The sequence below is a fragment of the Microcebus murinus genome, chromosome 14 (assembly GCF_040939455.1).
Source record: "Microcebus murinus isolate Inina chromosome 14, M.murinus_Inina_mat1.0, whole genome shotgun sequence".
Taxonomy (NCBI): domain Eukaryota; kingdom Metazoa; phylum Chordata; class Mammalia; order Primates; family Cheirogaleidae; genus Microcebus; species Microcebus murinus.
In genome coordinates this window covers 6,456,776-6,481,519 of record NC_134117.1, presented here as the reverse complement: position 1 = coordinate 6,481,519, position 24,744 = coordinate 6,456,776, and the positions used below count along the sequence as shown (strand labels likewise).

Here is a 24,744-nt window from a genome sequence, read left to right as displayed (position 1 = left end):
ATTGCATAGGTAGGGATTAGGCAGCATTATTAAGTTGTACTTTCTATTGCAAAAAGTTTCTTTCCACTGAGGAATCATGTTGATCATACATAGTAAGTGGAAGATATTTTGCAGTTTATACAGCTCACATTTTCTGCAATATATCTGAGAATTTGTTCTTATAACTATTAAACATCCCTACCTAGCATTTCTTTCCAGTGACACTCATCCACTTTATAACACTTTCTTCTTAAAAACACAGAACCCCCAAAGACCCTAAGTAAGCTGGACCTGTTTTCATTTTCTTTAGCAGAGGGTCTTGAACTTTCCTTATCTGGGAATGTCCACCTCCAGGGAGCCTCTGTGATCTGACTCCCCGTTCTAGACCTGGTTCTGGGCCACTCAACCTTCCTAGAGAAAGTGGTTCCTTGTTGCTCTTCTTGTTTTCACTCCTCTGTGTTTGCTTCCCTATAACCCTTGTCCCAAATCTCCTCCAGTTCCCAGGCCAACTCTCAGCAGGGGACCCTGTGCTTGATGTCCTGGGAGGAGGAAGGACATGAAGTCCACTCCATCACCTCTGTCTCTCCCACCTAAGGTGCAGCTGCTTTGTATGGCTTCCTTTCCTCTTGTTTCTGAGAAAGGCAGGGCTCTTGCTCGTCAACACAAAGCACTGTGCTCTGAGTTCACCTACCTCCTGGGTTTCAATCATTCCCCTACCCCTCCACCTTCTCTCCTCTCTTTACAAAAGTGCTCAGATATGCCCTTTCTTAAAAGTAAGTACTTAAAAGAAAACAAAACCTTTTCCTTGTTCTCGTTACTCCCTGTGTCTATTCCAGGGTGGGGAACCTATGGCCTTAAAGCCACATGTGGACTTCTAGGTCCTTAAATGTGGCCTTTTGACTGAACCTAAATTGTATAGAACAAATTCTTTTTGTTCATATTTCATATTTTTATTTTATTTTTTAAATGAACTTATTTAAAATACCAAAGAATAAAATAGGGTTCAATGAAATAATCCTCCCAGATTGAGTGGCACAATTAGAACATTAGTGAGCCATAAGGGCTAAATTGACAGCCGCTATGCTCATGATTCAGTTATAACTTCCCCCACCTGACTGGCACCACTACTCCAAGAGGCTGGTTAGTAAGGGTTTATGGGAATTGAGTATGCCAGTCTGTTATCAGCTTTTGACAATGGTGTGCTGTGTTTCTGTTTGAAGTGGAATTTGTCAATAGTTCCACAGCTCGACACTATTTTTTAATTCTGTCTATTTAACAGCCCATCATGTCAAAGAAGACCAAGAGAATGCTGAAGGAAGAGAACAGATTTTTTTAAATGAGGATTGGGAATTGCAACATTGTCTTCTTTCTGCTAAAGATGATTTGCTTGCTTTGTGACACTGCAATATCAACATTAAAAAAATTCAATGCTCATCAGCATTATGACACTCATATTTTAAATAAATTATAAATTATGACACTAATATTTTAAATTAGAGGGAGAGTCACAAAAGGTTGTATTGCAGAAATTAAAAGATGAAAAACAAAAGCAAAGACAATTCTTTCAAGCAGCAACAAGACCTGGAAATAATGCCATTGAAGCAACTTATAAAGTAGCTTATATACTTGGGGAAAAAAGGGAAGCCATTCAGTGATGTAGAAATTGTGAAAGAATGTACTGTCAATTCTCAGCTTCCAGAACACTGTACGACCCCATGTTCTGCTTCTATCTTTCTTACCACTGTCTTTTTCTCCTTTGGTGGTTTTTCTTTCCCACTCCTGTGGCTTCCATGGTCATTTCTACACAGATAATTCCCTGGAGATGATCATCTCCAGCCTATCATATTTTATACCAGCATATAGTTCCCGCTCCCTCTCCCCATCCTCCCTCCTATTTCCTCCTGAGCCCTGGATCTCAACAGACCTGATCCAGGGCTCAACATCTTCTGACCCAGTTTCTGTCCTGTGTGTCCTGCTGCAGAGCATACAGCCATCGGTTGGAGTTTCTGACGTTTGATTCTTCTGGCAGACCCTAAGGACTTGCTGTTCCCTATTTCACTCCCACTCCTTTCCGTTCCCACAGCTACTTTGGTTTTAGGTCCTTATCTTCCAATTGTCACAGACATTCCAGGTGAAGGCGTTTAGCTCCAATACTGGCACCTTCCTGCTCAAACCTTTCCATGGCTTTCTACTAGTAATGGAACTACAGAGCCTCAATTTTGCATTCAAACCCTCCACAATATGGCAGAAAAAGCAAAATGAAATTATATCTTCTATAGATAGTTTGGGAGACAACTGAAATAAAAGCCAAAACTGTCCACAAAATTATACTGTCTCTACACTTTAATATGGGAGTTCTAAGAAAAAAAATTTATGGCCCCCAAAAACAGTGGCTACTTTTTCCCAAATGAACTATTCCTCTACATCCAAATATATATAAGTAGAATCTCTGTTCCAAAGAGCAAAAATCAGTTCCCTGTGACAATGCTATCTACTGAATTTGTTGACGTATTTTTTTTTCCATTTTTAAAATATTTATTACAGAATATTATAGGGTTACAAATGTTTTGGTTACATAAGTTGCTTTAGTATCATTTGAGTCAAAGTTATAAGTGTGCTCATCATCCAGATAGTGTACACTGTACCAGTTAGGTATGAATTTATGTTGATGTATTTTTTTACTCAACTATGGTGTAACAGAAAGAACATTTGACTGGGGATTGAGAGCTCTGTGTTCTGATTCCAGACTTTGTTGGCCTGGCTCTAGGTAAGTCACCTAACAGCTCTAGGCATTAGTTTTCACATCTGCACACTTTAGGGGCTTGAGGCTACTATATCAGTAGTTCCCAATCCTGGCTGCACATCACAGTCACCTGGAGAGTGTGCTTGAAACATCTTCGTGCCCAAGCCTTCCTCCTCAGGGCTGTTTCAGTGTGTCTGGGGTGCGGCCCAGACGTCCCTATTTTTAAAAAGCTCTTCAGGTGATTCTAATGTGTAGCTAGGGCTGAAAACCACTAGACTGATATCAAGTGTCTTTTTGGCTTTAACACAGAGTCATTTTTGGATTTGCTCTTCTTCTCAATTACAAGATAATTTCCCTTGAATTTACTTAGCACATTCCACCTTACATTATAATTAGGGTTATTTTTGTCTTACCCTTTTTTCTATGCTGTAGTTTCCTCAACTAAGATGTGTCTTATCTTTGTGCACTTCTTATTTCTTGGCACATGGTACATATTCACTAAGCATTTACTAAAGTAAAGAATAAAGATTTTAATAAACTTTACCCAAACTATATCCCTTTCCCTTAATGAAATAAACTACAACTCAAGCTAAACAAAAACACCTTGCTCTGGAGCCAGGCTCTGCAGTTCAAGCCTGTAATCCTAAAACTCTGGAGGCTGAGGAGAGAGGATGCCTTGAGGTCAGGAATTTGAGACCAGCCTGGGGAACATAGCAAGACCGCATCTCTAAAACATAAAAAATAAACTTATATTTAAAAAAGTAGTCAGTTGTGGTGGCACATGCCTGTAGCCTCAGCTACTCTGGAGGCTGAGGCATCAGAATCCCTTGAGCCCAGAAGTTCAAGGCCGCTTAAGGTATGATCATGCCACTGCACTCCAGCCTGGGCAACAGAATAAAACCCTGACACATACACACACACACCTGTGTTTGTAGGTGAGATGCTCTGCAGTCTTGATTCAGGAAGGGGAAGCTGGAAGTATTCAGAAGCTCTAAAATAAAATATTTTCAAAGTGAAATGTTGTTTGAACTATTGTTTTTACATAATAACATGGTGTTTAACTTGATCTACAATTGTGTTAATTATGTTTGAGAAGGTGTTAGGTTTTGTAGGTAAAAGATTGCTCCAGTTTGAACTCAATTTATTGACAAGTCCTTAAGCAAATAAGGTTGTTCAGGGAAGATGAGGATTGTTGAAAACGTCTAAATCATAGGAATGGCTATGAGGATAAAATATACCAACATTTGCAAAATACGTTTTTGGTGAGAGAAGCTATATAAAGTATAGCATTATTCTTTGTTGGCTATAGTGAAGCTGTGCACACATTCTTCACTATATTTATGCAAAGAGAAACTCAGAATACCATGAATAGTTTTACTAAATGAAGTCCCATTCAAATTTTAAAAATCTGATTAAACTCTGCATAATGGTCCTCCTGTTGAACTGGAAGTGTCTCATACAACTGCTAAATGCCCTTTGGCTGTGCTATAGTTTTTCTACAACTTTTAAAGACTTGCTGTGTTTTATAGTCTTTCAAATTCTTGAAATAAAATTTTAAGTATGAAAAATGCAAGTGAAGTCCCACTGGGAAAATAAAAAGCTCTCTAGCTAGAAAAATTTGACACAGTCATGGGGTTTATTTAGGCTATTTGGTTATTTTTATAGTACAAAAAAGAAAGACACAAAATGCATCACCACAAAATATAATCTATTTAGAACTTAGACTCTGGGAGTCTCATAGTATTTTTTCCACAGCTGTAATTTATCCTATGCCTTAACACAGGTAAGGCTTATTTCCAATTTACAGAAAAGGCAGTCATGAGATAGCTGGAATTACTCAAGACTAGAGCTAGGAAGTAGTGAAGGAGAGCCACGGACAAGATCTCCAAGGCTTTTCATCATGCATGTATGCATGCTTACGTGTACTAAATGGAGAGAGGTGACTAATATACAAACAGCCGCCGAGTAAGGCAGGAGTGAAAAAACAGACATTGGGGTGATTTGATTTCTTATGTATTTGTGCTATACAAAGCACCTAAGGCATTTGTCTTCCCCGTGTCTCATCAAGAGCTTGAAACTGCTTAAGAAAAAGTGAACCAGCATCTAAGTTACTGAGTAGTTCACTTAGGAGATGTGAGACTTGGGGGCTGACTTAAACCCCTGGTGCAGACGCAGAGTGCGTGTCCAGACACCCGCCGCCGAGGACGGCGTCCCGGCGTCAGCCAGCCACATCTCCACCGCAACTCGCGCCGCAAACCCCGCCGCGGGGCCGCACCCCAGACCGCCAGCAGTCGCGCCGCACCGCCTCACAATCAGGGCCGCGCGCCGGCTGACGTCACCCTGCTGCGGCCCGCCCCCTGCGCCCGGAAAGAGGCGGCCGCCCATTGGCTGCACCGCTGGCGGCCTCGGGGCCAATGACAGGGCGGTGAGCGGCGGGGTCCGGCCTTGACGTTGTGCTGCTCGCCGCGGGGCTGATTTGGCTCCGGGTCCCTCAGTCTCCGCCATTAAGAGTCCGCAGCGCCCGCGGCCGCCCCCCCATCTCCCCCCGCCCCCGACGCCCCTCGCCTCCGCGCCTCCTCTCCGCCCCTCCGCCCCCGCCTCCGGAGCCGGGAGCCGCGCGCGGGCCCGCGGAGACCATGTCCTGACTGAGGGAAGAGGGCGGAGGCGGCAGCAGCGGGGCGGGCGGCGGCGAGGAGGGAGGCGGAGAGGGGCCGGGCTCGGCTCGTCGCCGCGGGCTGTGCGGGCAGTCGCCGCCGCCGCCGCCGCCGGGCGCCGAGCGTCGGACCGGGAGGAGGAGCAGGAGCAGGAGCTGGAGGAGGAGCCGCCGCCGCCGCCAGGTAACTGGACCCCGGGGGGCGCCCCGCCGCAGGCCCCGCGCGGCCCTTCCGCGGCCTGCCGGGCCCCTCGCTCCCAGGCGGCGCCCAGGCCGCCGGGCCTCCCGGGCCGCCCGCCCGCCCGGCGTCCTCGGGGGCAGCAGCGCTGCAGGCGAGGGGAGGGCAAGCAGGGGGCCCGGGGCCGCCGCCGGCCGCGCTTCCATCTTGGGCGCTCGGGTGCGGGGACAGGCCCGGCGGCTGTGGGAGGGTGGGTCCGCCCGCCTGTTTACCGACCGTCGGCTGTCCTCGGCTGGACGCGGGCCGGCCCTGCCACCTCTCTTCCTCCAGGTTGACCCCCAACTTCTTTTCCTGCCAGATACGAGTCGGTGAGTGGGGTTGTGCTCCCACTGCGATAGGCCGTAAATACTTGGGTCCATCGCCACAAGTTGGTGCTGGTCTCCAAACTTGTATTTCGGTCCCTCGGCCTCCTGCGGTGGCCTTCAGTGTTGCCATTTCTGAGAAAATAAAGGTGGGGGCGATGGGGCTGGTGGGGACGAGGAGCTGCAACTAGTGGAAAGATTATCCACCTCTCCTCGCAGCAACGATTGTTCAGTGCTAGTGTCTGCTATTTTCTCTGCTGTGGTTTGGTGTGGGTCATTTCACAGACAAAAGAACTGTAATGAATACTTGCATTAAACACAAGGACTGGCAGTTTAGGTTAAGCCTGGAAGTTTGAACTGGCTCATTATCCTTGAGATAAATTGGTGTTTTGAAACTCTCTTGTTGAGAATTTTGTATTTAACTCAGTTGAGTCCCTTTTCTGTAACTCCATAGACTATCAGGTTAAGCGCCGCCTCTTTCCAGTGTTTTGGTCTCACCGTATAATCAGTCTATGATGTTGTTAATAAATCTAATGTACAAACATACTGTTTTAGGAACACAGTTGAAGAGAAATCTTTAACTTTTGGGGATGTTATATAATGAGTGGTTTCTCCACTTGTGGTCTCTGTTTCAGTTGACTTCTTTATCACTTGGGCAACCTCCAGAGTACCCGTGTTTTGATCAAACATGGATGACTCAGTGTATAAACCATAAGCCAGGGAAACCATAAGGAATTTTGATCCTGGCTTGTGCCAAAGGCCTTGGGAAAATCATCTAGACTATGTTTGGGAAAAATAAAGCTGGATCTCATCTTCTGGGTATTATTCTTTTGAATTAAACGAATAATTCAGAATACTGCTTCCTCTTGACTTTTGGCCCTCAAGATATAGGCAGTCTCCTTATTCTACAATTTCATAACGGTGTTTTTATTGGGCTGGTAGGGGGGTTAAGAGGTAGTAGGATAGTAATGGCACATTTTACTCTTTTGAGGAGGGTGATGGGAATTTTACAATTTCTCTTGCTGTTTCAATTCTTTTTATTAATGCCTCGGAGCATTGGTACACTTATTTATTTACTCTTGAAATGTGCTTGGGTTAGTATGGTGAACTCATTCGTGGTAATATATTTTAAGCTTATGGCCTTGATCCAAATCTGTACACTGATAGGGGTTATAGCATACCACATTTAAAGTCTGAGGATTAGCGTAGTTTTGGAACTCATGATCCAGTTGTACAATGTTTGAAGTAAATTGCTTCATATGTGTAATTGATATAGTGAGAGCTATTCCATGAGCTTTTATTTATATTGCTTTTATGACAAATGTAAACTTTTAACAAATAGCAGTTGCAAAAGTAGACCACAGAACTTTTTATTTAACTTGATTCAGTCTTATTATTTGAGCAGTTAATGCTTGCACCTCTCTCCCCTGATAATACCTTCTTGTATCTGGGCTTTGAACATTTTTCCTCCCAGTGATGTGATATTTCATTTGCATTATTTGTGCTCCACTTAATGCTTTCGATAAATAATGTCTTGTGCATATGAACACTATCACCTTCTCACATCACAACGTAGTAAAGACAGAAAACTCTTTAATACGTGTAAAATAAAGTTCAAGCTCCTTGGTATGGCGTTCAAGTTTCTCTGTAGTCTGGCCCTGATCCATTCTGGTCTTAACTCTTATTTCTTCCCTTTGTGAATCCTTGGTTCTAGCCAAACTAACTTGTTTGTTGTTCCTGTGAAGTTCCTCCTCTTTGCCTTTCTTTATGTCATTCTTTCTGTTTGAAATCCTCTTCCGCTTGTATTAATGGATACTCTCTTTAGTCTGGTCCCAGTTAGGTCCTGTCTCTTGAGAAGCCTTTTAGACTGCTTGAACCCCAAGGGATCTTATTCACTCTTCTCATGTGAGAGACTTTCTTCTTTCTTTTCTTAGCATATGCTAACCTGGATTTCAGTCCAGGTTACGTTTTTATTTTACATTTTTATGTTTTCATTCTGCTTCTCAACTAGATATTTTTTTGGAGACAAGGTCTTGCTCTGTTGCCTGGGCTGGAGTGCAGTGCAGTTGTGTCATCATAGCTCTCTGCAACCTCGGTTTCCCAAGGTCAGGTGATTCTCTGCCTCAGCCTCCCCGGTAGCTGGGACTACACACTCTGTGCCGCCACACCTGGCTAATTTTTTATAGAGATAAGATCTGGCCTTCCAAAGTGCTCCACTGTATTCTTAAGACCTCTGAGAACTGGGTATAAACTTTATACCCTGTGGAGACCATATATTCTGCACTATAAATATGGATACATGGTCAGGCAAAATATTTTTGGTTGTAGAAGTATTCTAAGATATGCACTTGTGCTCTTCTAAGTATTGGCATTTCTGGGACTACAGTTTGTGAGACAAAATATATGAAATTATGGCTGTCTCTTAAAAAAACATTTGGTCAGTATGTTTACATTTATTATCAGCACAGTTTTCTGCCTGTAGAGGATGCTCAACATTTTGATAATGATCATGTCATATTATTCAAATAAAAATAAGTACCACAATTCTGTGATTTACTTCAGATTTGGGTCTGGGGCAGTTACTTGGTTTTGAGTTTGGCACCAGTGACACTGAGGTTGGCCAGTACGTATTTGGATATAGGTAACATTCAGTATCATAGGAAGGAGAAGATAATCTGTAGCCTCAGTTTGCATTCTTAACTACAGATGTCGGCAGCATGTGTCATTGGTCATAAGGCAAATGAGACAGGAAAATATGTGATTCACTGCTACCTGTCAACACTGTCGGAAGAAAAACAAGCTGGTCCATAGGAGGATAATACGTGTAATTATGTAGTACATAAGTGGATGCTGATGTATTTGGAAAATAGGTGTGTATGTTTCTGTTGTTTGTGTGTGTTAGTAGGAGGTAAGGTGTTTTGTGGACACATAGTCTCTCTTTTTTTTTTTTGAGACAGAGTCTAACTCTGTTTTCCGGGGTTGGAGTGCTGTGGCATCAGCCTAGCTCACAGCAACCTCAAACTCCTGGGCTCAAGCGATCCTACTGCCTCAGCCTCCCGAGTAGCTGGGACTACAGGCATGCGCCACCATGCCCAGCTAATTTTCATATGTATTTTTAGTTGGCCAATTAATTTCTTTGTATTTTTAGTAGAGATGGGGTCTCACTCTTGCTCAGGCTGGTCTCCAACTCCTGAGCTTAAACAATCCACCCATCTTGGCCTCCCAGAGTGCTAGGATTACAGGTGTGAGCCACCACACCCAGCCAACACATAGTCTCTTGACAATGAACCATCTTGAGTTATCCATTGCTTCTATGTGGTAACATGTCTTCTTCCTCCAGTTCCCTTGGAACTTATTTTTAGAAAGTAGTTTAGGTAAAAACTACCCCCGCCCCCCAGCTTCAGCAACCTTTTTAGCATAATTGAAGCTGAAACTAATCTGTTAATAAACTTTCCAAAGACACCAGGCGTTTTTACTTAGGCTACTTGTATTTGTAAAAGGCACTTTTACAGAATTATACCAGTAATTTCACTGTTTGAAAAATCTGGATCAGTAAGTGTTCTTTGCTTTCTGGGAGAGTGGTATTTTGGTTAAGATGAAGTTTTTGACAAGAGCCATAAATTTTAATTGTAAAATTGAGGTTGGCCAGGTAAGTTGAATATAAAGTTGATAATTTTTCTGCTGCCTAGTGAATTAAATTTTTATTAATGAAAAAATGAATTTCTAGCTGAACATGGTGGCACAGCCTATAGTCCCAGCTGCTTTGGGACTGAGGCAGGAAGATTTTTGATCCCAGGAGTTCAAATGCAGCCTGGGCAACATGAGACCTGCATCTCTTAAAAAAAAAAAAGAATTTTCTTTACTGTTACGGTTCATATATTGAGGGCAGACTGTCATACCCCTCCTCAACTAACACACCACAGTTTTGGTTTTTCATCTTTTATCAAATCAAATTGTTACGTGGATGATATTAATTCATACAAATAAAAAATATTCAAATAGATAATGCATTGGTGGAATCAGTTGCATTATCTTTGCAGTTTTTTCTTTTCTTAGGTTTTTAAAAAACAAGCTTCATTGGGTTATATTTCATACACCATAAAATTCATCCTCTGAAAGTATACAATTTGGTGTTTTTTAGTGTGTTCACAGAGTTGTACAGTCATCACCACTACATATTCCAGAACATTTTCCTCACCCCCAAAAGAAGCCCTTTTACTCTGTTCCCATTAGCAGTCATTCCCCTCTTGCCTCAGCAAGTGGTTGCCTCCTGGCAACCTCTAATCTACTTTCTGTCTCTGTAGATTTGCTTATTCTGGGTATCTCATATAAATGGAATTATACAATACATGGCTGTTTGTGTCTAGCTTCTTTCATTTAGCATGTTCCAGGTTCATCATGTTGTAGGGTGTGTCGGTACTTTATTTGTTTTTATGGCTGGATAATATTCCATTGTGTGGCTATATCACACTTTGTTTATCCATTCATTGATTGATGGACATTTAGATTATTTCCACTTTTTGGCTATTATGAAGTATGCTGCTATGAACATAAGTTTTCATTTCTTTTGGATCAACATGTTATGCTGCCATGACTATAATCATTCTCAACTGTAAACTGATTATTACAAGACAGCATTACCAGGATATAGGAAGAAATTGTCCCTATTCTGCAGAAGAAGCAAATGATTTCTACTTAGTGTTTCACATTAAGTTGCAACAATAGCATGTGAGTGGCATTCTGAAGACAGGACATTTCTGTGATTTTTAATAAACCACTTCTAAATTCTTTGCTGTGGGTAATTAGCTTCATTTTTTTGGTATTTAATGGAGCTACAGTTTATTTTTATTTTTATTTATTTTTATTTTTTTTGGAGACAGAGTCTCACTTTGTTGCCCAGGCTAGAGTGAGTGGTGTGGCATCAGTCTAGCTCACAGCAACCTCAAACTCCTGGGGTCGAGAGATCCTACTGCCTCAGCCTTCCGAGTAGCTGAAACTACAGGCATGTGCCACCATGCCCAGCTAATTTTTTCTATATATATTAGTTGGCCAGTTAATTTCTTTCTATTTATAGTAGTGACGGGGTCTCACTCTTCTTGCTCAGGCTGGTTTTGAACTCCTGACCTTGAGCAATCTGCCTGCCTCAGCCTCCTAGAGTGCTAGGATTACAGGCGTGAGCCACTGCACCCGGCCGAAAGTTTATTTTTAAACAGGGGAACTATTTTAATTTTCAGAACTATTTTGACTAAACTTTTTTTGGAATACCATCTTTTGATACCAGCAGACTTGATTTTTATTGACTGAATGATTAGTAAGCAACTGTCACATGCAAACACTGTTTAGAGACATAAATGAATTTTTCACAGTTGAGTTAGAAACAAACTAATCCACTAAAGTACAGTACTATGATAGAGATTTATTTTGAAGTGATAAAGAAGTGATTAAATGAATTTAGCATGAGATTAGGATTGCTCCTATTGGGCTTTACAGAGGTGGGAGCATTTCAGGTGGTCTTTGAAGGAGGAATAACAGGTTTCTAGGTATATCAAACTGGATAAGAGTAGGAGTGGGAAAGCATCCTGTGCAGCAGCAGTACTATGAGTGAAGGCATGGAGACATGAAAGTTACATGCCATGTTTGGGGAACAGCAGAGGATGCAGTATGGCTAAAACAAGCAGATGTGGTTGGAAAGGCACTTATTTCTTCTCCAGTCTCTGATCTTCATCTTCCCTTATGGCTAGCATTGTCACGGGGCTGGGAATTAGAAAGGAGGAGTAATCTTCTTCAGAGTGGATCATGATGAGAGGAGGGAAGAGTTGTGCCCTCCCCATCTCTTGCATATGTGGATGAGTGTCTGTTTGTGGGATGTGTTGGGGATATTTGCTGTATTATGTTGGAAATCTAAAAGCATTGTTTTTATAAAAATTCTTTCAGGATATTAATTATTGGGCATCTACTATGTGATTTGAAGTTGCTTAGGATTTTCTAAAAGATTACATAAAACACTGTTGAAAGGGTTACTGCATTTAAAACCTTTAATGACGAGCTATATAATGTTAAGTGTTTCAGAAAGCACAAATACTAAAATACTAGATGTTGAGATACACCTGTGAATAAGACAAAAGTCTTTGCTAATTGTATTTGCAGTCTAGTGTCAAGGGACAAGGAGCAAGCAAAAAAAAACCCCTCAGATGGTGATAAGTACTTAGAGTATTACAGTGGAGAATGAGTGGTCAGGGAAAATCCTGAGGAAGTGGCATTTAAACCTAGATCTCAATGACAAGAAGCTGGCCATGTGAAAATCTGGGGAGGGAAAGCAGAGGAGATTTCCAGTACAAAACCCTTAAAAGGAGAATGATGTTGGCTTGTAGAAGGGACAGAAAGAAATCCACTTTTATGTAATGATTTGTAAGTAATGCTGGGGAATTTTAATTTTATTCTAGGTAAGGATGGTGGGTAAAATAGAAGCAGCAAGATGAGATAGGAGGTTCTGCAGTAATCCAAGTGAGAATTAATGGTAGCTTAGGTTAGGGGTGCAATGGTGAAATCTGGAGAGAAGTAAATATCTTGGGACTTGTTTAGGAGGTAGCATCAATACTTTGTGGTAGCTAGAGACAGTGACTATACAGTCAGCCCGTTTTGTTAATATTTGTGGGCATTGCTTTTATGATGCTGAAAGGCTGTTGTTCACTAGTGAAAGAGCACTGGAGTCAGAATTGGGGTTCACTTCCTAGCTTTGTGACCCTTGGTAAGACATTTCACCTTTCCTGAAGTCACAGATTCCTTGACATAAAAGTGGAGATACTTACCCCTTAGGACAGGGGTCCTTGAACTACAGCCCGAGGGCCACATGTGGCCTGCTGAGGACATTTATCTGGCCTGCAGGGTGTTGGGTGTTTTTGCTGCTGCTGCCAGTCCTGCTTAGCAGCTGACTGGTCCTGGGACCACAGTGCGCATGTGTGGAATATTCGCCGCACTCTCCAATGGCGCTCCAATGGTCTGAGGGACAGTGAACTGGCCCCCTGTTTAAAAAGTTTGAGGACCCCTGCCTTAGGAGTATCTTAGTGGGAAGGTACCTGAGGGTTCTGAGGATTCAATGATATAAGTTAAAGTATTCTAAAACCAGATGTGTGCCTATAAACCCAGCTACTCAGGAGGCTGAGGCAGGAGGATCACTTGAGCCCAGGAGTTTGAGGTTGCAGTGAGCTATGATGATACCACTGGACTCTAGCTGGGGTGACAGAGTGAGGCCTTGTCTCCACAAAAAAAAAAAAAAAAAAAAAAAAAGATTCAACAAAGCTTATTTAAATTTTGTGAGTTATCCTATTAACATTCTTATTTATAAGAGCAAAAGAAAACCTCAGGTTTTGTGTTGCATCTGTTGCCATGTTTTTTAATTGAAACAGTAAAGTCTTTTTTTGTCCTTCATGATACTTATGTTTTGAAGAATATAGGACTATTTTATTTTGTAGAAAGTCTTTCAATTTGGATATGTTCCAGTGTTTTCTCACAATTGGAGTCAAATTATGTACTTTTCTGGCAAGAATGCCACAGAAATAATGTCATATTCTTCTTGGTACAATATATCACGAGGCAAATGATGTCATTGCTGGTGTGGTTAATTTTCATTGCATGGGTAAGGTGGTGTCTCCTAAGTTTCTTCACTGTTAAATTATTGTGGGGAAATATTTTGAGGCTATTTAAACATTCTGTTAATCCTCAGATTTCACCCACTAATCTTAACTAATTCATTGAGGACCCTTTTCTGAATCTGTTGTGAAGATTGCCAAATGGTAGTTTTTTAGTCTGCTCACTCTTTTTACATTTATTAGTTGGATTTCTACTGTAAGGAAGACCTTTGTTCTCCTATTTATTTGTTTATATCCATGTAGACTTATGGATTTTTACTTTATTTAGTGGTTTAAATCCTTTACTATTTATGTGTGTACTGAAAAGGATCCAGATTTGGCCAGTGGGAACCCTTCATGCTAGTTTCTTTCATTTTTGTTGTTTTCTTTTTTTTTTTTAGATTTTAGTTGTGAACATAATTTAATATGGATTTTTTTTTTTAAGAGCAGTTTTAGGTTCACAGCAAAAGTTTTTGTGTTCTTTCAACACTCTCCATCATCCTTTGAGCATTGATTTTTTTTAAAGAAAACATTTTCTGTATATTTGTGACTAAAATGTTAAGCAAATTTAAAAATATTTTTTAGAGCAGTGTTCACAACAAAACTGAACAGAAAGTACAGAGAGTTCCCATATACCTGCTGTCCCTACAGTTTCCCCACTATACAACATCCTTCACCAGAGTGGTACCTTTGTTACAGTTGATGAACCAACATTAACACATCATAATCCAAAGTCCATAATTCTCTCACTCTTAGTGTTGTACATTAATTTATAATGACATGTATCATTTAAATAGCACACAATAGTTTCACTGCATTAAAAATCTTCTGTGCTCTTCCTACTCATCCCACCCTCCCCTTTAACTCCAGACAACTCCAGATCTTTTTACTGTCTTTATGATTCTGCTTTTTTCAGAATTTCTCATATAGATGGAATCATCATGCATTATGCAGCTTTTTCAGATTGGCTTGTTTCACTGAGTAATATGGATTTGAGGTTCCTCTGTGTTTTTTCATGGCTTGATAGCTCATTTCTTTTTGTCACTGAATAATATGCCATTATTTAGATGTACCACAGTTAATCCATTTACTTACTGAAGGATGTCTTGTTTGTTTTCAAGTTTAGCCAATTATGAATAAAGCTACTATAAAATCTTTGTGTAGATTTCTGTGTGAACATAAATTTTCACATCATTTGGAGAGGTAGCAAGGAGCAAGATTGCTGAATTGTATGGTAAGACTACATTTAGTTTTGTGAGAAACTGCCAAATTGTCTTCCAAATTGGCTGTACCAGTTTGTATTTTTACTAAAAATGAATGAGAGTTCCTGTTGCTCCATATTCTCGATAGCATTTGGTGGTGTCAGTGTTTTGAATTTTAGCTATTCTAAGTTTGCAGTGGTATCTTACTGTTTTAATTTGTAATTTCCTAATGATGTATGATGTTGAACATCTTTTGATTTGCTTATTTTTTATCTATATATCTTCAGTGAGGTATCTGCTCAGGTCTTTTGCTTGTTTTTCAATAGGACTGTTTTCTTGTTGAGTTTTAAGAGTGCTTATCAGTTATTTCTTTTGTGGTGTTGTATCTAAAAAGTCATTGCTATATCCAAGGTCATCTAGATTTTCTCCTGTCTTATTTTCTAGGAGTTTTATCATTTTTCATTTAGATCTGTGATCCAGTTTGAGTTAATGTTTTTGTCTGGAGTCATTTTTTTCTTTCTTTTATTTTTTTGAGACAGAGTCTCACTTTGTTGCCCAGGCTAGAGTGAGTGCCATGGCATCAGCCTAGCTCACAGCATCCTCAAACTCCTGGGCTCAAGTAATCCTGCTGCCTCAGCCTCCCAAGTAGCTGGGACTACAGTCATGTGCCACCACACCCGGCTAATTTTTCCTATATATATTAGTTGGCCAATTAATTTCTTTCTATTTATAGTAGTGACGGGGTCTGTCTCTTACTCAGGCTGGTTTCAAACTCCTAACCTTGAGCAATCCGCCTGCTTTGGCCTCCCAGAGTGCTAGGATTACAGGCGTGAGCCACCATGTCCGGCCTGGAGTCATTTTTTTCTTTCTTTTTCTTCATTCACCACTGGTCAGAAGGCATAGGTTTATTTGTTTTTCTTTGCCTGTGGATGTCCAGTTATTCCAGCACCATTTGTGGAAAAGACTGTCTTGGTTTTTTTCTTTGTATGGCCTTTGCTTCTTTGTTGAAGATCAGTTAACAGTATATATATCAGTTTATTTCTGGGCTCTTTATCCTGTCCCATTGATCTGATTATTCTTTTGCCTATTTCATACTTTCTTGATTACTTTAGCTTTGTATTAATAGTAAGTCTTGAAGTTGAGTAGTGTCAGTCCTCTCACTTTGTTTTTCTCCTTCACTATTGTCTTGGCTATTCTGAGTCTTTTGCACTCCATGTAAACTTTAGAGTCAGTTTGTTGATATCCACAGAATAACTTACTGGAATTTTCATTAGAATTGCATTGATTCTATAGATAAATTTGGGAAGAACTGATATCTTGATAATTTTGAGTCTTCCTATCCATAAACATGGAATATCTCCATTTATTTAGTTTTTTGATTTCTTTCATCAGAGTTTTGTGGGTTTCCTCATACAGATCTTTTTTTTTTTTGAGACAGAGTCTCACTTTGTTGCCTAGGCTAGAGTGAGTGCCATGGCGTCAGCCTAGCTCACAGCAACCTCAAACTCCTGGGCTCAAGTGATCCTGCTGCCTCAGCCTCCTGAGTAGCTAGGACTACAGGCATGTGCCACTATGTCCGGCTGATTTTTTCTATATATATTAGTTGGCCAATTAATTTCTTTCTATTTATAGTAGAGACGGGGTCTCGCTCTTGCTCAGGCTGGTTTTGAACTCCTGACCTCGAGCAATCCTCCCACCTTGGCCTCCCAGAGTGCTAGGATTACAGGCGTGAGCCACCGCGCCCGGCCCTCATACAGATCTTGTTCATAGTTTGTTAGGTTTATATCTAAATCTTTCATTTTTGAGGGTGATAATGTAAATGGTGATGCATTTTTAACTTTAAATTTCACTTGTTCATTGGTGGTATATAGGAAAGCAATTGATTTTTGTATATTAACTTTGTATCCTATAACCTTGCTGTTATTGTTTAGTTTCAGGATTTTTTTTTTTTTTTGTCAAGTCTTTGGGATTTTCTACGTAGACAGTCATGTTGTGTACAAACAAAGATGGTATTATTTCTTTCTTCCCAGTCCATATACTTTTTATTTCCTTTTCTTGTCTAATTGCATTAGTTAGGACTATCTGTACAATGTTGAAAAGGAGCAATGAGAAGAGGACATTTTTGCTTTATTCCTGATCTTAGTGGGAAATTGTCTAGTTTCTCACCATTTACATATGATGTTAACTGTAGGCTTTTGTAGATATTCGTTATCACTGAGGAAATCTCTATTCTGAGAGTTTTTTTTTTAATCATGAATGGGTGTTAGATTTTAACAAGTGCTTTTTGTGCATCTACTGATATGATTGTGTGATTTTTTTTTTCTTCTTTAGCCTATTGATGTGATTGATTATATTTATTAAGAGATACTGAGAGGGCAGATTTTTATTGCTTCAGTTTAAGTGTGTCTTAGATTTTGAAATATATTCATTTGTGGAAATCTAGGATGAAAGGAACTTCTGGTTCGTATTTTGATGTATTTCCCCTCTTCTATGAACTATATCTGCAAATTGTAGAAAGAAGCTAATCTTAAGTTTTTACAAATGTTTTAACATTGCTTCTCAAACACACACCCAAATGTTTTATTACTAGATTCTCTAGTCATAAAATTATTCTGTAAAATTGCTACAGAAGTTTTTTTTTTTTTTTTTTTTGGAGACAGAGTCTCGCTTTGTTGCCCAGGCTAGAGTGAGTGCCGTGGCGTCCTAGCTCACAGCAACCTCAAACTCCTGGGCTCGAGTGATCCTTCTGCCTCAGCCTCCCGGGTAGCTGGGACTACAGGCATGCGCCACCATGCCCGGCTAATTTTTTTTTTTTATATATATATCAGTTGGCCAATTAATTTCTTTCTATTTATAGTAGAGACGGGGTCTCGCTCTTGCTCAGGCTGGTTTTGAACTCCTGACCTTGAGCAATCCGCCCGCCTCGGCCTCCCAAGAGCTAGGATTACAGGCGTGAGCCACAGCGCTCGGCCAACAGAAGTTTTTATTTATTTATTTTTTTTTTATGTTTTTTTTTTTTGAGACAGAGTCTCACTTTGTTGCCCAGGCTAGAGTGAGTGCCGTGGCGTCAGCCTAGCTCACAGCAACCTCAAACTCCTGGGCTCGAGCGATCCTTCTGCCTCAGCCTCCCGGGTAGCTGGGACTACAGGCATGCGCCACCATGCCCGGCTAATTTTTTATATATATATCAGTTGGCCAATTAATTTCTTTGTATTTATAGTAGAGACGGGGTCTCACTCTTGCTCAGGCTGGTTTTGAACTCCTGACCTTGAGCAATCCGCCCGCCTCGGCCTCCCAAGAGCTAGGATTACAGGCGTGAGCCACAGCGCCCGGCCCCAACAGAAGTTTTTAAATGCTAACTTTCAATTTTTCTATCGACCAGTAAACAGTTTGTGAACTATCACAGGTCCTTGGATCATATTTTGAGTAGCACTGTATTAATATAGAGAATACTGCTTCCTGTTGCTTTTCTAGCATTAGCAATCTACGTCTTAATTCTCAGTTCAGAATAACATTTGTTACCTTGCTGATATATTTTAAAAACTTTTTATTATGAAAAATTTCAAATGTATGTATATATAGAGAGACTAGGAGAAGGACTCTTCATATATCCATTATGGAGTTATCAACACATGGCTGATCTTGTTTCATTTATATTCTTCTTTCTCCCAGTGGATTATTTTAAAGGAAATTCCAGACATCTTATAAAATTGAATATTTCAGTTTCTGTCTCTTAAGAGAAAAGGACTTTTTTAAAGTACGTAGGTACCATACTGCTATTATACCTTAAAATGTTATTAATTTCATAAAATCAGTATTCAGATTTTCCTTATTCCTTTGTTCTCTCTCTCTCACTCACTCACTCTCACACACACACACACACACACACAAATTTGATGATTACATTCACCCTGGTATCAGTTTACCTGTATCCTGTAAACTGGTAGTTAGATTAAGAGCCTTGATCATATGCAGATTTGATAACTATTATTATTTGGCACAGATAATTTGTAGGTGGTATGGTGTGTATGCATCTGATTAGACTGCAGGTTCTCTGAGCACAGGGATATGTTTTCTCCATTTATATCTTTGCACATTTCTGAGTGCATGTATGATAGCTTTATTTAAAAATTAGGTTCTTGGTATTGCTTAGACCTATTATGTGATCCTTAATTAATTAATTAATCTTTGAGACAAGATCTTACTCTGTTGCCTGGGCTAGAGTGCAGTGGAGTCATCACAGCCCACTGTAACCTCAAACTCCTGGGCTCAACTGATCTTCCAGTCTCAGCCTTCCAAGTAGCTGGGACTACAGGTGCATGCTACCACACCTGGCTAATTTTTTTTTTTCTTTTTTAAATTTTTTGTGGAGATGGGGGTCTCACTATTGCCCAGGCTGGTCTTGTACTCCTGGCCTTAAACAATCCTCCTCACTTGGCCTCCCAAAATGCTAGGATTTATAGGTGTGAACCACTGTGCCGGGCCCCTCAATTTAATATTAGTAAAAATTTATTTAATATTAGTAAACAAACTTTTGGCTTAACTATCAGAATTTGTCATGATTGAAACAAAAAAATTAAATTTTAAAAAATTATCTTTGGAAACAAGTTATTTGCAAAGTAAATTCAATAAAGATTTAAGATGAGTCTTTAGGTAGTGTAAACTAGAGTTCAGTACATGGGGTGGAGATTCTGGAGATAAAAAATTCCTCAGATTTTTGCAGATGAGAAAATTGAGGCTGTAAGAGATAAATATAATTGGCTTACTATCTCAGAATCATTCTTTGCCTTCCTTTAAAACAGGGTCATGTATAGGTCCTGTAATTCTTATACATGTCATTTAGGCAGACCTCTTTTTTAGTTGCTGAATGAAAATGGAAGTATTTTCTTTTTTTTTTTTTTGAGACAGAGTCTCGCTTTGTTGCTCAGGCTAGAGTGAGTGCCGTGGCATTAGCCTAGTTCACAGCAACCTCAAACTCCTGGGCTTAAGCAGTCCTACTGCCTCAGCCTCCCAAGTAGCTGGGACTACAGGCACGTGCCACCATGCCCGGCTAATTTTTCTATATATATATATTAGTTGGCCAATTAATTTCTTTCTATTTTTTATAGTAGAGACGGGGTCTCGCTCAGGCTGGTTTTGAACTCCTGACCTTGAGCAATCCGCCCGCCTCGGCCTCCCAGAGTGCTAGGATTACAAGCGTGAGCCACCGCGCTGGCCCGGAAGTATTTTCTTATTTAATCAACATATTGTGTGGGTTATTTAATAATCTTGATTGGTATATGTATTTTAAAAAAGTCAGACTGACTTCTATTAATAATTATTTCTCAGTGATTAACTTCAAAACAAAAAATACTCTGAAGGTAGTTTATAGTCTAAAAGCATAATGATTACTCCCAAGTTGCCTTTTTTCAATTTTAGATGCTAAATTTAGTGTATTTTGTTTTGTAAATAACTTTTCTAGGTCCTGCTTACTTGCTCAACTTTTTAGACATTTTATAGTAGTTCTCAATCTTGATAGGCTTTGGGCAGATTTTGTGTAATTTAGAAAACTAAAAGGCAGGCAAAATGTGTTATTTCTTATTTGTTTACATTTGCTTATTTAGGTATTGCTTGTCAGTAGTCATCTAGGAGGGACTGCTCAGTAAGAACGTCATGCAGTTTATTAATAATCCAAATTCTGGATAGTGGGAGCGGGTAACTATGAGCTTTAGTATAAATACATATTTATTACATAGTGTGGATAGTGCAGACTTGGGATCTAGATTGCCTGGTTTCAAATTGTGGCTCTGCCACTTAGTAGCTTGTGACTTTAGGCAAGTTACTCAACTTCTTTATGCCTGTTTCCATTCTTTAAAATTGGGGGTAATAATAGTGCCTATCTCATAAAGGTCTGAGGATTAAGTTAATATATGTAAAGCTCTTAAAACAATATCTGGCACATAGTTACTGCTTAGCAAGTTTTAGCTGTTAACTGTTTTCTTAGTTGGACAAGGTTGACTCTCGAAAAATTGTGAAAGGGACAAAGTTGGCTTAGATATCTACCCACCTCTAATGATTTGGGTAAGCAGTGCCTTGAGTTTGTTGCTGTCTTTGGTATTCCTTCTCAGGCTGCCCTTTGTTAAAGTCTTACCTACATGTTCTCCCTGTCCCTGCAGTAAAAACCCAAAGCACAAAATCTGGATCCTATTTTCCCCTTACTCATCACACTAGGAATTCTGAGGAAAGTAATCTAATTCACTGACTTCACATTATTAATAAATAACATTTATAAATAACTTATATTTATAAAATAACTGCTTTAATGAAAATTTTTTTTATGAATTGGAATTTGGGCAAAATAACAAAGAATTTGAACAAGGTTGAGGGATGAGGAATAAGATATTTTTGGTAGATCTGACTTGGTGTGTGCCCTGGAGTATTTCATTTATTTGGTTCTGCCTGCTTTTTGCAGCTTTTTTTTCTTTTATATTGCTACTTACTGATTATCTAAAAGTTCCAAGTTTCTGCACCTCTTTATCACACAGATAACACCCATAATATTTGATAAAAAGATGGCCTTTAGTGGGCTTGATATAGTAATGACCCATATTTCCTATGGGCACTTTGTAAATTGGGACTGATCTGTTAACAGTGTGAAGAGAGAATGGGTAGGATAATGAAAGAAATTAAATTCTGAATGAGGTAGCATTTTTATAGTTCTTGCAAAACTTGTTTTAATGTTTTTTAAATGCTGGATTGATATATATTCTTGGAGTTAATTGTTCCACTTTCATACATGTTTAAGAAAACCATAGCCTTCCATATATTAGATTGTAGGTTCCCTGAGCACAACGACATATTTTATCTAGTTATATCTTTCCACATTTCTGAGGGCATACTACACTTTTAGATAAGTGTTGTACTAGGTTGTTACTTTATTTTGTTTGGGATTATAATTTGAGGTGCATGATTGACTTGTGATGTCTCTGAAACTGTGTAAAGGAACTATGCTAAACTCAAGACCTACGTATATTACTCTGCCTCCCTTAGTTTTTGCTCTCTAGGAACCATAGTGTTTAAATAGAGGAAGTTGGTATGTAAAGAGGCAGAATTCACCCTGAAATGACTAGAATGTAGGCAAACAGAGCATTAATATTGTTTTATGCTAGATTTTACACAACTGTAAGTTAGCCTTATATCTTCTAGATTTTCTTTCATTCTAATCAATGGATTGCTAATTGTTTTTTTCTTTTGGTAGAGATGGATCTCTGTGTTGCCCAGGCTATATTTGAATTCTTGGCCTGGCTGGGTACGGTGGCTGACCCCTATAATCCTAGGATTCTGGAAGACCAAGGCAGAAGGATAGTTTGAGTTCAGGAGTTTGAGCCAGCCTGAGCAAGACCCCCATCTCTACTAAAAATAGAAAAAATTAGCCAGGCATGGTGGTGCATGCCTGTGGTCCCAGCTACTTGGGAGGCTGAGACAGGAGGATCGTTTGAGCCCAGGAGTTTGAGGCACTCCGCCTGGGCAACAGAGTTAGGACTCTGTCTCAAAAAAAAAAAAAAATCTTGGCCTTAGGCATTCCTCCTGCCTCTGTCTTCCAAAGTGCTAGGATTCAAGCCTGAGCCACAGTACCCAGCCTTGTCTGATGTTTTAAAAGAAAAAAAAAGTTAGAATTGTTACTTTGTTATTATAGTTTTTCCTAATTAATGTAGCCTTGACAGATTAAAATGTAAACTTTAAATTCTTAGTTGTATTTCAAGGACCTAGGTTTGGTTGGAATGAAGTTAGATGTACTAGTTGCCATTGTAAGGGTAATTTCCACAGTTTAATGAAGCATAGTGCTAATAAAGCCTGGGTTACCTTTGCAGGTATTGATTGATTAATTAATTAATTAATTACAGAGTCTTGCTCTGTTGCCCTAAGTAGAGGGGGGCAACATGTTATTCGAAGGTTTGGTGTCATATGCCTCTGGTTTTGCCTGCACTGGTTATGGTATTGTCTTTCATTGCTCTCCAAGGTTCTCCACCTTAGGTTCTGTGGCTCTGCCACCATTTGTGGGCCCCCAGTGCCTGTGGCTTAGGCACCTAGTTATATCTAGCAGACACTTTTTACTGAGAACTTGGCACCTCTGCAGTTGGTATCATGGAGTTGATTCTATCCTCTCTAGAATTTCTTCTGAGATTGCTCAAAAGTTCCACTTCTTTGTTTTTCTGGTCACTCAGTGTGGTCTCTTCTTGGGTTTTACTAAACACAAGATGCTGGTTTACATTCCATGCTACTAGAATCCTTAAGCCAAGGTTTTTTGAAAACCTGGCTACCTGATTGAAATTTGAAGGGAGCTAGATCCTTAGGGTGTTCCCGGAAAAAAAAAAAATTGAAGGGAGGGATTGACTTAGGAAAAACATATTAATTAATGTTCCAGAAACTAGCCCCCAGAGGAAATACAATAGGTGCCAAATATCAGTAAAGGTATTATTGCTTGGAGTGTACTTGGAGTTATTTGAAAACTTCATGAAGAAGATGAGACTTGAACTGAGCCTTAAAGGATGGACATAATTCATCATAAGTGAGTGTGTGTGTGTGTGTGTGTGTGTGTATGTGTGTTATGCTTGTGTATCTAAGACAGTGCCTTCATGTGTATATTATTGGGGAGTGGTGACACATGCATAAGTCAGAGGTGTGTGTGGTATGTTTGGGAGCAAGTATGTGGGTGTGTGTAAGAGACAAGAATGAATTGAGAGTTTATGCTGTTGCTGAAGAGTCTCAGAAAGAGGATTGTTATGGTAATAGTCAGCTGGGTGGATTTAGAAAGGGAAGATGCTTAGAAGGCTGTTACAGTAGTTCTGACCTGAACTGAAAAAGGATTGATGCTAGCGAGAATAGGAAGAAAATAACTTGATTGGATAGAAACCACTAGGAAGAATCTATGGGGAGAAGGCTCAATTCAAGATGATTCTGAGTTTTTCTGCTAGGTGCAATGATGGTGTCATTAATGGAAACTGGAGAAGTAAGGATAGGAGTTTGCTGTGAGAGGAAGATAAGGGGTTTAATGGAGGGTTTGATAAGCTGTTGGAGTTCTGAAATGAGGTCAGATTTGTAGATAGAGGGTTCATTGTATCATTAATCTTAAGGATCCTGCTCTAGACTGGTTGTTTTTCCTGTTGACTATTGTGAAGAAGACAGTGAGATAGGAAGATACTGATGAGGAAAGAGGAAATGCCTGGTATTTTTGGCTTAAGAGTTAGGTACCGTGTTTCCCTGAAAATAAGACCTACTCATAAAAGAAGCCCTAGCAGGATTTCTAAGCATTTGGACAATATAAGCCCTACCCCGGAAATAAGACCTATTGATGGGCGTGGCTACACAGCGTATCTGCACAACCCATGCATTTCGTCACAGAGTGGTAAAGAAGACTAGCAGCCCTTCTCATCTGCCCCATTGTGGCAGCTACTGTCCCAGAGGTGACCAGAAAGGTGTGGGCAACCCCACCAACAAGGTCGGCTACCCCTGTCAGGTCCTGGCCATCCTGTGCATGCTGCAAGCTGAGGCTTTGAGGGGAAAGTCTCCTTAGTGAAGTGAGGAGCAGGACACTCCACTTTAGGTATTGTGTGTCCCCAGAGGGAAGAGGGAACACTGTGTCTACCATTTTACTATGATGATGTAAAGAAGACGACTTAGCTATATTTGAATAAATGTAGATTGTTGTACCGTACTTAAAAAAAATTAACATATCCCCTGAAAATAAGCTCTAGGGTGTCTTCTTGAGGAAAAATAAATATAAGGCCCTGTCTTATTTTTGGGGAAACACAGTAGTACTTTTAATTTTTTCATTTACAGAAGTTTTACAATTCCAAATTAACCTGAAAATTCAGCCTGCTCGGAATATTCTTTTTAGTGTTAGCTTTCATCTATATTCCCCTAAATCCTCTCTGAGCATTTGTAAATCTTCAAAGATTTATATTAATAAGGATTTATATTAATAAACTAATAAATATTTATATTGATAAAGCTAATAAA

General features: G+C 39.9%; 1 protein-coding gene across 3 annotated transcripts in view; it reads left to right on the top strand.

Moving 5' to 3' along the window:
• The first annotated feature begins 5,229 nt into the window (after nucleotides 1–5,229).
• Nucleotides 5,230–24,744, top strand: part of ZRANB1 (zinc finger RANBP2-type containing 1) — a 61,363-nt gene continuing 41,848 nt past the window's right edge. For 2 of the 3 annotated variants that reach the window (XM_076009722.1, XM_076009721.1), the window contains exon 1: nucleotides 5,230–5,559. The gene's annotated coding sequence lies outside the window, so the exon portion shown is untranslated. Of the gene's footprint in view, nucleotides 5,560–5,802; nucleotides 5,922–24,744 lie in introns of those variants that run through there. The other variant, XM_076009723.1, reaches the window with a different exon arrangement.